Genomic DNA, 11,664 nt, shown 5'->3' with positions numbered 1-11,664 from the left:
CGCTGGCCACTCAGAACTGTGCAGCACAAGGAGCCCCTCCCGCAGACAGCTTCAGATCCTCCTCCTCCATGTCAGTGGTGGCTTTTCCCGGGACCACGCCTCGGGCACGCGACCTCTCGCGCTCAGGTCTGCCCCCACGCTGAGCCGCGTATTTCCACTTTACTTAAACCTCAGTAAACCTATGCCTCTCCCCCTCCTCACGCGTGTTCCACTCGGTCCCTCATCTGAGATGCCGAGAGTCTGACGCAGCCGTGGATAACCGTGGAGCAGTCGCCTCCCTCCTCTGGAGGAGGGCCTGGGCATGACCCAGCCTGTGCCGGACACGGCCTCGGCGTTTGGGCAGCAGCCTGGCCTGCGGGCGTGATGAGAACCAGAGATGAGCCTCCATGTGGAGGGCTGGAGCGGGTTCAAGACAGGATAGTGCAGAGGTGCTGGGGAACGTGACGAAGAGAAACTGCTCTGCCAACCTGGAAACCCACCGAGGCAGACAGGCAGCACCGTGACTGAGTAAGTGCCGGGGGGCACCGGACGTGTGGGAGAGGGCCGCGGTGCAGCGTGTGAGCCCGGGCCCTCTGCGCAGCCAGACAAGGCCTTTCCTCACTCCACAGCCAAAACAAGAACAAAAGAAGTGACCTGAGGGTGAAGAAGGGGTAGAAAATGAGGGAGGAGGGAGGGCCAGCACAGGGCGGCTGGTGGAGCAGGTACATGGGACCCAGTCTGGCCCGCAGCGTCTCTGGAGATGCCGAGGGCCATCTGAGCTGCCCTCTGCGTGGACAGCCCTCACCCAATGGAGAACAACTTGAACTGAACACCGCTCCCAGATTTCGATCCTCACTTGTGCACAGGGGAAGGTCTGTGGGCCACACAGGGATGTGCCCAAGGATGCAACATCCCCGGTTACCGTAGCGATCTACCTGCCACGCTTGCATTCATAAGCATCCCCTAGACCCCAGGTCCTGGGAAGGGATGGAGCCTCTGTGCCGGGGCCAGCTCCTCCGCTGGTACCACAGCAACGAGGGTGAGTCAGGCCCAGGGCCCCTAGGGCGCGAGGCTAACTGGCGTTTTGTCTTAGTAGACGCAGCGATGGTGCCGCCACATTTTAAGTTAATTCCATGTGTATCACACAACACACTGTACCAGCGGCTCTCATGGAGGTGGGCGGCCCACCTTTGGGACAATCCACAAGCAGAGAGAAAGAGATGTTTGTGAGCTTAGGTATAAGCACACGTACCTATTTTAAATAACACACTTGCAAAATTAATGACTCACCATGGGGTTTTAATCACTGATGTTTAATTTAGAACAGGAAGATGTCTGTTCTAAACAGTTCCACAAGCTTCTCCAGCCCCACAGAGAATTATTAAATTAAAGAGAAGAGAGGCAATTCGACCTCCCGCCTGTGAGGTCACAGTGAAGTATCAACACGGAATTAAGAGTAGGGAGGGAAATGCTCAAGATCACTCTGGTTGCTTTGCGCCCCAGTTCCCGCATCTTGTGCAGCTACAGGGAAGGCTCAGCCGGGTGCGCGTGGGGGGGCGTGGGGGGTGTCACCCTGACAATGCTTGGTGCTCGGGGTGCATAGGGGGGTGTCACCCTGACAATGCTTGGTGCTCGGGGTGCATGGGGGGACAATGCTTGGTGCTCGGGGTGCATGGGGGGACAATGCTTGGTGCTCGGGGTGCGTCAGGGGGGGTGTCACCCTGACAATGCTTGGTGCTCGGGGTGCATGGGGAGGTTGTCACCCTGACAATGCTTGGTGCTCGGGGTGCGGCTGGGCGGGGGGAGGCCCACCCTGACAACGCTTGTCGTTCCCATTGCAGTTCAGGTATGGCATCTCTCCCACCCAGCCAGGCATAAAAGCAGCAAAACTGAAATCCCCAATGTGTTATTCTCAAGAGAGGCTAGTGGTGGATGTGGGGTTCATTGTGTGCCAGAGCTTTTTCTGTGCACAAAGAAGAGAATAATTATAAACCAACTGCATTAACCACACAAATGCCCCGCCCTGCGGCGTCCTAACACTGCTCACTTTGTTCTTGCTTGTGTGTTGGTGTCGCTGAGCTTTCAGATGGTATTTAAGTCATGGGTCTTCCTCTGGTCCTTCTTTTCCTCATGGGTCCATGTCCTGCAGTGTGTGTAAGTTATGTGTGTGTGTTATTTCTTGTTAGACTCAGAACTTATAGAGCAATCTCATCAAAACTTATACTCTGTAGAGTAACACCTGCAGTGCCCTCACTGAGCAGATTGTAATAACCACTTGTAAACACATAAATAAGCTGAAGAGCCAGCATCTCCTGGGGTGAGAAAAGTTAACAGGGCTGGCTACACTCTCCATTGATTCAGTCAGAGAGAAATGGAGAGTGTCTTACCAGGAATGGGGCCTGTTGTGGAATGTTCTGAATGCTTGGTTTGAGTATGCATTCAGATCTACACCAACACATACCTTTGTTTCTGCTTTAACTTCCTGTGGACCTCCTCAGACCTGAATTCTCACAGCTATCTTCCAAGTTCTTGTAGAACTGTTTATGCGGCATTTAATACACTCCATTAAGAGAGACTTCTGGACTCCTCCTCCTCTCAGGGTTATGAGGGAGTGGACCCTTTCACCCACCATCTCCACATCGCCATCCTTCACACACTTTATTTCCTTCCAATTCTGCCAAAATTGTGAGTCCATTGCCATGAGGAGTCTGGACTGCGCTCACAGACACCGAAGCCCGGCAAAAGCACACATGAGCTGGACTGGAGTCGATGAAACTCCATGCCCGACGCATGTGGGAGCTAGCTAAGTCAACGGTTTATTTTGGTGCCTTTGAGTGGAGAGGTGAGTGGGGACTGGATCACGTCGCCATGCCCCCTCAGATGGTCATCCAGCAGAGGATGCCAGCAGAGAGCCACCTCCGGGGCTCTCATGGTCAGCTGTGTCTGCGCTGTGCTCCTGTTCAAAACCCTGGTCCCCAGGGTGGCCAGATTTGGGGAGAGGGCTTTTTGTGTACCCGAGTCAGTGAGGCCTGGCCCTTCTTCGATGGGTGTAGTGGAAGACCTGGTCTCTCCACCTCTCTCCTCTCCCACCAGCACCAGGGAAGTTGGCACAAGGAGGCGGCATCTGTAGCCAGAGCAGGATCCTCCCAGGGCCGACCCTGTTCAGATCTGGGCCTGAGGCGCTCCTCCCAATCCTCAGTTCTCACTGGCTTTCAGAACGTGTGCAAGGGCTCATGCCAATTCTAAAGAAAAGAAGGTCGTTTGCAGCAGCATGCTTCATTTCTGAAGTTGTTGATGTCCCAGAACATTAAGTGAGAGATCACATTCCACGCAAGATTCTCCACACAGTGAAAGTACACAAATGCAAATATTTGAATCAACTGGGTATTTGCATGTGAAATTTAATTTTCTGGATTGGTACGAAGATGGGTAAAAAGAACAGAATTGAACAAAATTTCTTTTCTAGGTCAAATGGTTAGGAAGAGCCAAAGTACTTCATGTGTAGATTCTCCTTGTACATTAATTCACAGAGTTTGCTTTCCATGACAGGTCCTGCATGTCCTGTGGACAGAAACACACACATAGATGTTTCTGTGAATAAGAGTTCCATTGGATAGCAATTTTTGCTCGTTTTGTAAAGCTCATCTCAAGGATTTTAATTATAAAACAGAGTGTGATGACATTAAATGTTAATTTCAATCTAATAAGAAATTTCAAACACACCCACGGTCAGCATTTAGCACAATATATGCAGTAAGTAATGGAGCATGAGCATGTGGTTTCAGTTTTAATACAGATTTTTTCAAGGTGCCATTAAGCTATTACCCTGCAGACATCCAGCAACTTCTTTTTCTAATACAAAGAGACAAAGTTTGAACAAACACCTTTTTAAAGCAGCTTGACTAAGCCAAAATGACATATCACCAAGTTTATTTACGTAAAGCATAACCACTTGTCTGTATATTTTAATGTATTAGGAGATGAACATGTCTACAAGAATGTTACCACACTCACTGCAATTCCAGAACACTTTGATCATCCCGAAGTTGGGCAAAGTTGACATAATAAAAAAGAAAAATCTGTGCATGGAGCAGCTGAATATTCTTCCCACAGCATGTTCCCGTGCCGCAGTCCAGGAAACCAGGAGACAGGCTGGTGACCAGCGGGACCCAGGGAGCCACCAGGGAGCTACTGTGACAGACAAGACCAACAAGGCGGGGAAGGCTCTCCTGCCGTCTTTCCTATTTGCTGGAAGCAACCTGACTGTCCTCTAAAGCCGTGACCTGATTTCTCACGTTAATAAATCTTTCTAAGAGTGCTGCTGGCTTCCTTACAGCCTACTAGTTCTCTCTCTGTTGTGTGGAGTCTTTGCTCACACTAAAGTGCTCAGACATAAACCATCCAATCTCTGGAGTGCCATCCACACTCACTTTTCTCCAGTTTCTGGACCCATCTTTCTGTGAGCACGCGCAGGTTCCTTTTAGATCGTTGCAGGAGCTGCACACTGAAGAAAGGAGGTAGAACACATCAAGATCATGTTATGAGTGTGTATTGAATCTGGATTTACATGTGGTCGTCTGGATGTGCTTTCTGTGTGCATGGGCTTGTGTGTGCATCCATCTATGCATGTGTGCACACATTCGTGTGGAGTGTTTATCCTTGTAGACATTGGTGTGCTGCATGCACGTGTGTGCCCACGTGTGCTCACATTAGTGCTGGGCCATGTGTGCCATTGCACATGCCTGTTTATGTTCATGTCTGTGCATGGCATGTGCATATGTGTACATGTGCCATCTGCACATGGCGTCCCAAGGTGTCCTTACATGTATGCCTGTGTGACATTCACACATGTGCTCATGTGGCTCTCACATGAGTGTGTTTGTGTCCAGGCACGTGTGTGCATGTGGAATATCACGGGCTTCCACTGTAACATCTTTTCCTTTTTGCCATGTTGGGGGTCGCACCTAGGAACTCTCAAAAGCTGAGTGACTGTTCTATTCGAGTTACCCCAGGCCCTCCTTCTCTGATGACACCATCTTCCTGCGCTGTCCAGGCTTGCTGCAAACGCACCATCTTCCAGCCTTAGCCGCCGAGGGCAGAGCTTACAGGGGTGCACCACCACGCTTGCACCACGAATGTCTTCCTGAAGAGTCCAGTGGAGAAGGTGACTGTCATGGATTGATTTTCCTTGAGGAAAACGGGACAATGGAGTGAAGGAGACAGAGCTCCCCTTTTGTCTGCATGAGTCACAGCGACACGGCAGCCGCTCTGACACCCAGTGGTTCTCGGGTCAGACACAGAGGATTTCCAAGCGGCGATTCCTTTTTGTTGTTCTAGGCTCAACTAAAATTTAAATAAACCAAAATACAAAGAGCCACTTTCCATGAACCGAGAATGACTCTCTAAAGTAGCTTTCGTCAGCAATGACGTGAGAAAAAACCAAAAGTGATGTTAAATGTTCTACATGCACGGAGTAAATATCCAATCACGTTTAGGAGTGTTAACCTCGGAGCCTGATCTGCCCTTCCCGGGTGCTTTGTTAACTTCCTCTCTCAAATGGAAATGTGGGGACTGTTTCCCAGAGGTGGCATGTCCAGCGGGTGGCACGGATGGTAATTACCAAGAGCGCAGTGGGCTCCGGACACCGCACCCACGGCAGCGGGCGCTGACCGGGCCGGAGGCGGCAGCCGTGTGGCGGTGACGCAGCTGCCCTGGTCCTTTCCACCACAGGACGGCTTCAGAGAAACGAACCGCCGTGACTGCCGGTCCCCGTGGCTTCTGCGGATGTCTCTGTCAGGACAGAGCGGGGATGGACAGGCCGCACCGGGCTCACCCCACAGCATGCAGAAGAACATCTTTCAGGCTCAGCCTGGCCTGGAGCGACTCCATCTTATGAAAGAGCAGCGAGCTCCACTGTGAGTGCAAACACGCAGGCAGGATGACTCTACGTCTTGTGCGTACAAGTGAACCACCACCGTCTGTCCGGCAGTAACCGTCTGTCCGGCACACACTGTGAGACAGTCTAACAAGTGGGCTGTTTGTGGTGGTAACGGATTACACAACTGTGCACTTGGTGGTCTAAGTCAGGAGGCCCTGGGCCGAGGACCGAGGCAGCCTCCCTCACCGACACGTGACCGCTCCGCACGGCAGCCCCCGGGCCCTGCGTCTGACCTTACCGGCTCCGGGGGGCCGGGGGTGTGCGTGGGGACCCAGCTAGGACCCAGATCCCGGCTGCTCCTTGGCCGGGTGCCGCTACGTGGCACGGCCCGCTCACGCCACCGTGACCATGGCAGTGTGAACCAGTCCTGCCCTGGACCCTTGTGCCACACGGCTTTGCAGAAGGTCTTCGTGGGGATGGAGAAGCAGCTGCACTGCCTTCGCGGCTGCACCAGCTCCGTGCCCGTCCCTAGCCAGGCTCCCGCGCCCTCCGCTGCCAGTCAGCCCTTCCTCCACCATCCTGTGCCCTGCACCCTGGTGAGGATCCCCGGGGTGGGCTGAGAGTTGTGAATATTAGTCATTCGGACGGGGACAGAGAACCCGGGGTCCCCAATGGCTCTGGCCACCTAGGGACATCAGAAGCAGATGGAGAATCCGTGCCAGTGAAGTGACATAGCAGGTAAGTGTATTGCCGTCCCATAAATCCTGACCTGTTGGAGGAGCATGTTTCCGATGATGTCATGGATGGGATATTACATCATAGGGTAGCTCATAGCCGTGTATATATGGCCACATGAGAGGATGCTAATCGAAATGGATGCCAAGAGATGGAAACAAGAGGTTTTTCTTTGAGGTTGTTTTTAATGTACTGTGCGAAGCTATTTCGTTTTCTTTTGTCCCCTGCCCCTTTGGTTTATCCCCTGTTGTCACTGTTTTGATTTTGGTGCCCTGTGTCTTGTATATATGTTTATCTGGTTTGGGGAAGGAAAGGGAAGCAGCAGAATGATGAGACAAAATGAGCTAATGCAGCAGCGGTATCACAACACTGAGCTGGAAATGAACTTACAACTGTGGTGGGGGTGGAGGGGAGAAAAATGAGGGAGCGGCAACAATGTTCAATAAGAAATGTACTCATTACCTTCCATACATAACTGCAACCTTGACAATCACATTAAACGTAAAAAAAAGGAAAAAGAATGAAATCCTGACATTTGTGACAAGCTGGAGGAATCCTCAGAAGTGTGACATAAAAAGCCATTTTACTTTTATTTTAAAAAAACATCAAGAAGTTGCTGGGCACTGGTGGCTCACGCCTGTAATCCTAGCTACTCAGGAGGCTGAGATCTGAGGATCGCAGTTCAAAGCCAGCCCGGGCAGGAAAGACTGTGAGACTCCTATCTCCAATAAATCACCAGAAAACCGGAAGTGGAGCTGTAGCTCAAGTGGTAGAGCGCTCGCCTTCAGCTGAAGAGCTGAGGGACAGCGCCCAGGCCCAGAGTTCAAGACCCACGACTGAAAAAAAAAAACCATCAAGGGAACCTGACTGGTTAGGAGAAATGTCTGCTTTCCTTTACCATAGGAAGCAACACTGCCCATTCATTCTTCCATCACCTTGCAGACAGGGCAGCTCCCAGCATCCTGTGTCACTGGACTGAATTCTACGAGAAAATGGTCGATGTCAGCTTTCTTCTTCCCATTGTATGGCCACAGATTTAAGTGCTTGATGAATGAAGTTTATTCTGAGCATTCGCTGTCTGAGGTTGTATGTATGCATCACTCATTGATTATGTTATTCTGAGCATTTGCTGTCTGTGGTTGTATGTATGCATCCCTGATGGATTATGTGCATTCTGAGCATTTGCTGTCTGTGGTTGTATGTATGCATCCCTGATGGATTATGTTATTCTGAGCATTCACTGTCTGTGGGTATATGTATGCATCACTCATGGATTACATTATTCTGAGCATTCGCTGTCTGTGGGTATATGTACGCATCCCTGATGGATTATGTTATTCTGAGCATTCGCTGTCTGTGGGTATAGGTATGCATCCCTGATGGATTATGTTATTCTGAGCATTCGATGTCTGTGGTTGTATGTACACATCTCTGATGGATTATGTTATTCTGAGCATTCGCTGTCTGTGGGTATAGGTATGCATCCCTGATGGATTATGTTATTCTGAGCATTTGCTGTCTGTGGTTGTATGTACGCATCCCTGATGGATTACGTTATTCTGAGCATTTGCTGTCTGTGGTTGTATGTACGCATCCCTGATGGATTATGTTATTCTGAGCATTCGCTGTCTGTGGGTATAGGTATGCATCCCTGATGGATTACGTTATTCTGAGCATTTGCTGTCTGTGGTTGTATGTACGCATCCCTGATGGATTATGTTATTCTGAGCATTCGCTGTCTGTGGGTATAGGTATGCATCCCTGCACACAGTAATGAGGCTGTGACCCGCGGCAGACAGCGCATGCCATGCTCACACATTTCCGCGCGAGTCCAGGGGGAACACCGAGGTCCCTGGGAGCCGCTGGGCCTCGGTCGAGTTTGCGCTGTGCTCCATCACCAGCCCCGCCGTGGCGCGGAGCTTTGCCTCTGACCTCCCGAGAGCCATCTCCACGGACGCGTCTCCGACGTGACGGTGTTCTTGGTTCTTTCTCGCTGACACCCTGCTTTTCGTGGGGCCGGGCGACATCCCTATGACTCGTGCCCCCACTCCGAGTCTGTGTCTCAGCTCCACCGTCCCGGCTTCAAGCCTTACCACAGACTCCCCACGCAGTGCCACCCCGAGCCCTGAGCTTTGGCTGAGGGCTGGTTTTACCCTCGTGGGTTCCCTGCCTCTCTTACAATGGGTGGGGCACAGATTAAATTTGGTTTGTCACAAACCCAAGTGAAAATTCCTTTTACTCACAGGGAGAAAATAAATATTTTCCCTAGAGCCTGGGCTGCCCACTCTGTCCCTTGCTATTTAAATGAGGCATCCAGGACAGAAAGCCTCCTTCCAACTGATCTTGTTAACTCAGGAGGGAAGTGCAGCCTCGGTGTCTACCAATCACACATGTCCTCGACACAAAATGACGACAATGCCCTGGAGGCTCTTCCTCTTCGCTTCTTTCTTCCGTGTAGAAATTTTCAGGAATGGATTGTTCTACTCTGTTTGAAGAGTGTCCTTGAACATCTCTCCAGGCATCATCATCCAGAAACAAAGAATGCAACCCAGCATTAATTAACCCACACTACATGCTTAAAACATCACTGTTATTTGGCTGTTCAGCCTTGGAATTCTCCACATCCTCACGTCCCCATCCACCTCCCTCAGACACCCTCCCAGAATCACAGAAACAACAGCTCACCAGTGACAAAGTCTCAGCTGCGCTTGGAAAGCAAGCTCTGCTGGGTGAAATGCCTCCCCTACCTGTGTGTGTCGTTCAACTTCCCACCCCGTAAGTCTGCTCGCTTCCCCACATTGTTTTATAACACCAGCCTCCCGCAGAGTGCTCTAGCACATGCCTCTGTTCTCCAGCTGCCAATTCAATATAAGCTGACACTCAAGCAAAAACACAGTGCATTTTTATCACACCTCAGGAGTGTTTTGTGTTTTTCTTAAATAGGAGGTTTTGCAGTAATTGTATGCACTTTTTCCTAATTAAAGTTGCATAACATATTTCTTAGGTAGTAATTCAACACATGCTTGATTTCATAAAATTGGGTTGCTTTCCCCAGGAGGTGCTTGCTGACATCATAACAATTTGCCTTGTATCTCAAGAGTTACCGGTGTAGTGTGATAATTCAGGTACATAGACTTCTGTGCACACATAGCTCCATGCACACATACCTCTGTACACATGCCTCTATGCACACATATCTCCATGTACAAGAACCTTCATGCACACACGCTACCATGCACACACACCTCTGTGTACACACACCTCCATGCACACATACCTCCATGTACACATCCTGCCTGTGGACAGATCTATTCTGTGACCCACACAATTGAAAGACAGTAGCCCTATTCTATGTAATAAAATAACCAGGAAGGAGGAAGGAAAATTCAAAGAAACAGAAAATTATAGGAGGTTGAGCATCTTTATATATTACCAAAGACCTAAATGTGTAAGCAACATTTCTTACTCAATTGACTAGGGAAAATCAAAATGCAACCATGTTGTTGTATCAAAACCAAACAGGATATTCAAACTTCTGGGTATAATGAAAGCATGTGCAGCACAGACTATGGAGGGAGAAGTGACAGTCTCTAACAATTACCTATGCCCTTGCCCTTTGACCCAACACTTAGGCTTCTGGAAATTTACAGTTACCTATGTCCTTTCCCTTTGACCCAACACTTAGGCTTCTGGAAATTTACAATAAAATACTTTAAGAATATAAGCTACACTATCACAGAATATAAGATACACTATCACAAAATTCATTGCTGTGGAATTGTTTGTAAGTAAAAAATTATTGAAACCAAGTTAGATGTTTATACACCGGCACACTTGGATGGTCTCTGTGAGCAGATATGAAGTTATTTCTGATACATGCTGCCATCTACAAATCTACTCACACTCAAGTCACACACACACACAAGAATCTGAAGCCAGGCCAGGCGCTGGTGGCTCACTCCTGTAATCCTAGCTACTCAGGAGGCTAAGATATGAGGACTGTGGTTCAAAGCCAGCCCGGGCAGGAAAGTCCGTGAAACTCTTACCTCCAATAAACCACCAGAAAACCAGAAGTGGTGCTGTGGCTCAAGTGGTAGAGAACTAGCCTTGAGCTGAAGAGCTGAGGGACAGTGCCCAGGCCCAGAGTTCAAGCCCCACGACCGACCAAAAAAAAAAAAGAAAAAAGAATCTGAAGCCACCATTTTTCTAATCTGGAGAGAGGAAGGGAAATAACAAAATGCTGCAATAAGGATACAGGATGACTCATTGTAACAATGAGATGTACAAGACACTATGTGGAAAACGAACTTTACAACTTTGCAGGGGGGTGTGGGAGGATGAGTTGGGGAAATGAAGAGGGAAGGGATGGTAGGGGAAAAACAAAGGAGGGGGTAACAATGCTCAAGAGGAAATGGACTCATTACCTTGTTCGTGTAACTATAATCCCTCTGTACAATATCTTTACAATAAAAATATATATTTAATTAAAAAAAAGAATCTGAAACCAGTAAGGAAATGTGTAGCAGCAACAGAAATACAAGAGATAGACACACACACACACACACACACACACACACACACACAGACCCTGTGTGTTCACGCATAACCCATGTTACATGCTTACCCATGAAACAGAAAATAAATAAGAGAAATCATCTGTTTTCTGTAGTTCTTAAGCAGTACACCTGTGAATGCAGGCCTTTGGTCTGATAGAAAGGCACATGAGAATTATAGCTGAGTAAGTTTTTCCTCCTGTGAGGAGGATTTGGTTGATCTGGGGACATCTGACGCTTCTTCTGTTACTCCAGGTAGCGTGCCTTCAGAGGGTCACAGCCAGCAGGAAATCCAGTCTGCTATTCTTGAGAGACTCATAGACTTAAACATGCACTGAAAAATCAATGTTTCAACTGCCAGTCTTAACCATGGAGTTTCCACAATTTGAAAAACAATTTTACTTATTAAAGTTTGCTTTTAAAAACCACACATCTTTTGAAAGTAAGACTGCGAGGTGTTAAATGATTTGACTGATGGGTCACAGAAGTTCATGTTTAGTTATGGCTCTTTGTAGTTAA

Source organism: Dipodomys ordii, unplaced genomic scaffold (genome assembly GCF_000151885.1).
Source record: "Dipodomys ordii isolate 6190 unplaced genomic scaffold, Dord_2.0 Scaffold91, whole genome shotgun sequence".
Classification (NCBI taxonomy): Eukaryota; Metazoa; Chordata; class Mammalia; order Rodentia; family Heteromyidae; genus Dipodomys; species Dipodomys ordii.
Note: the sequence above shows the minus strand (reverse complement) of the source record.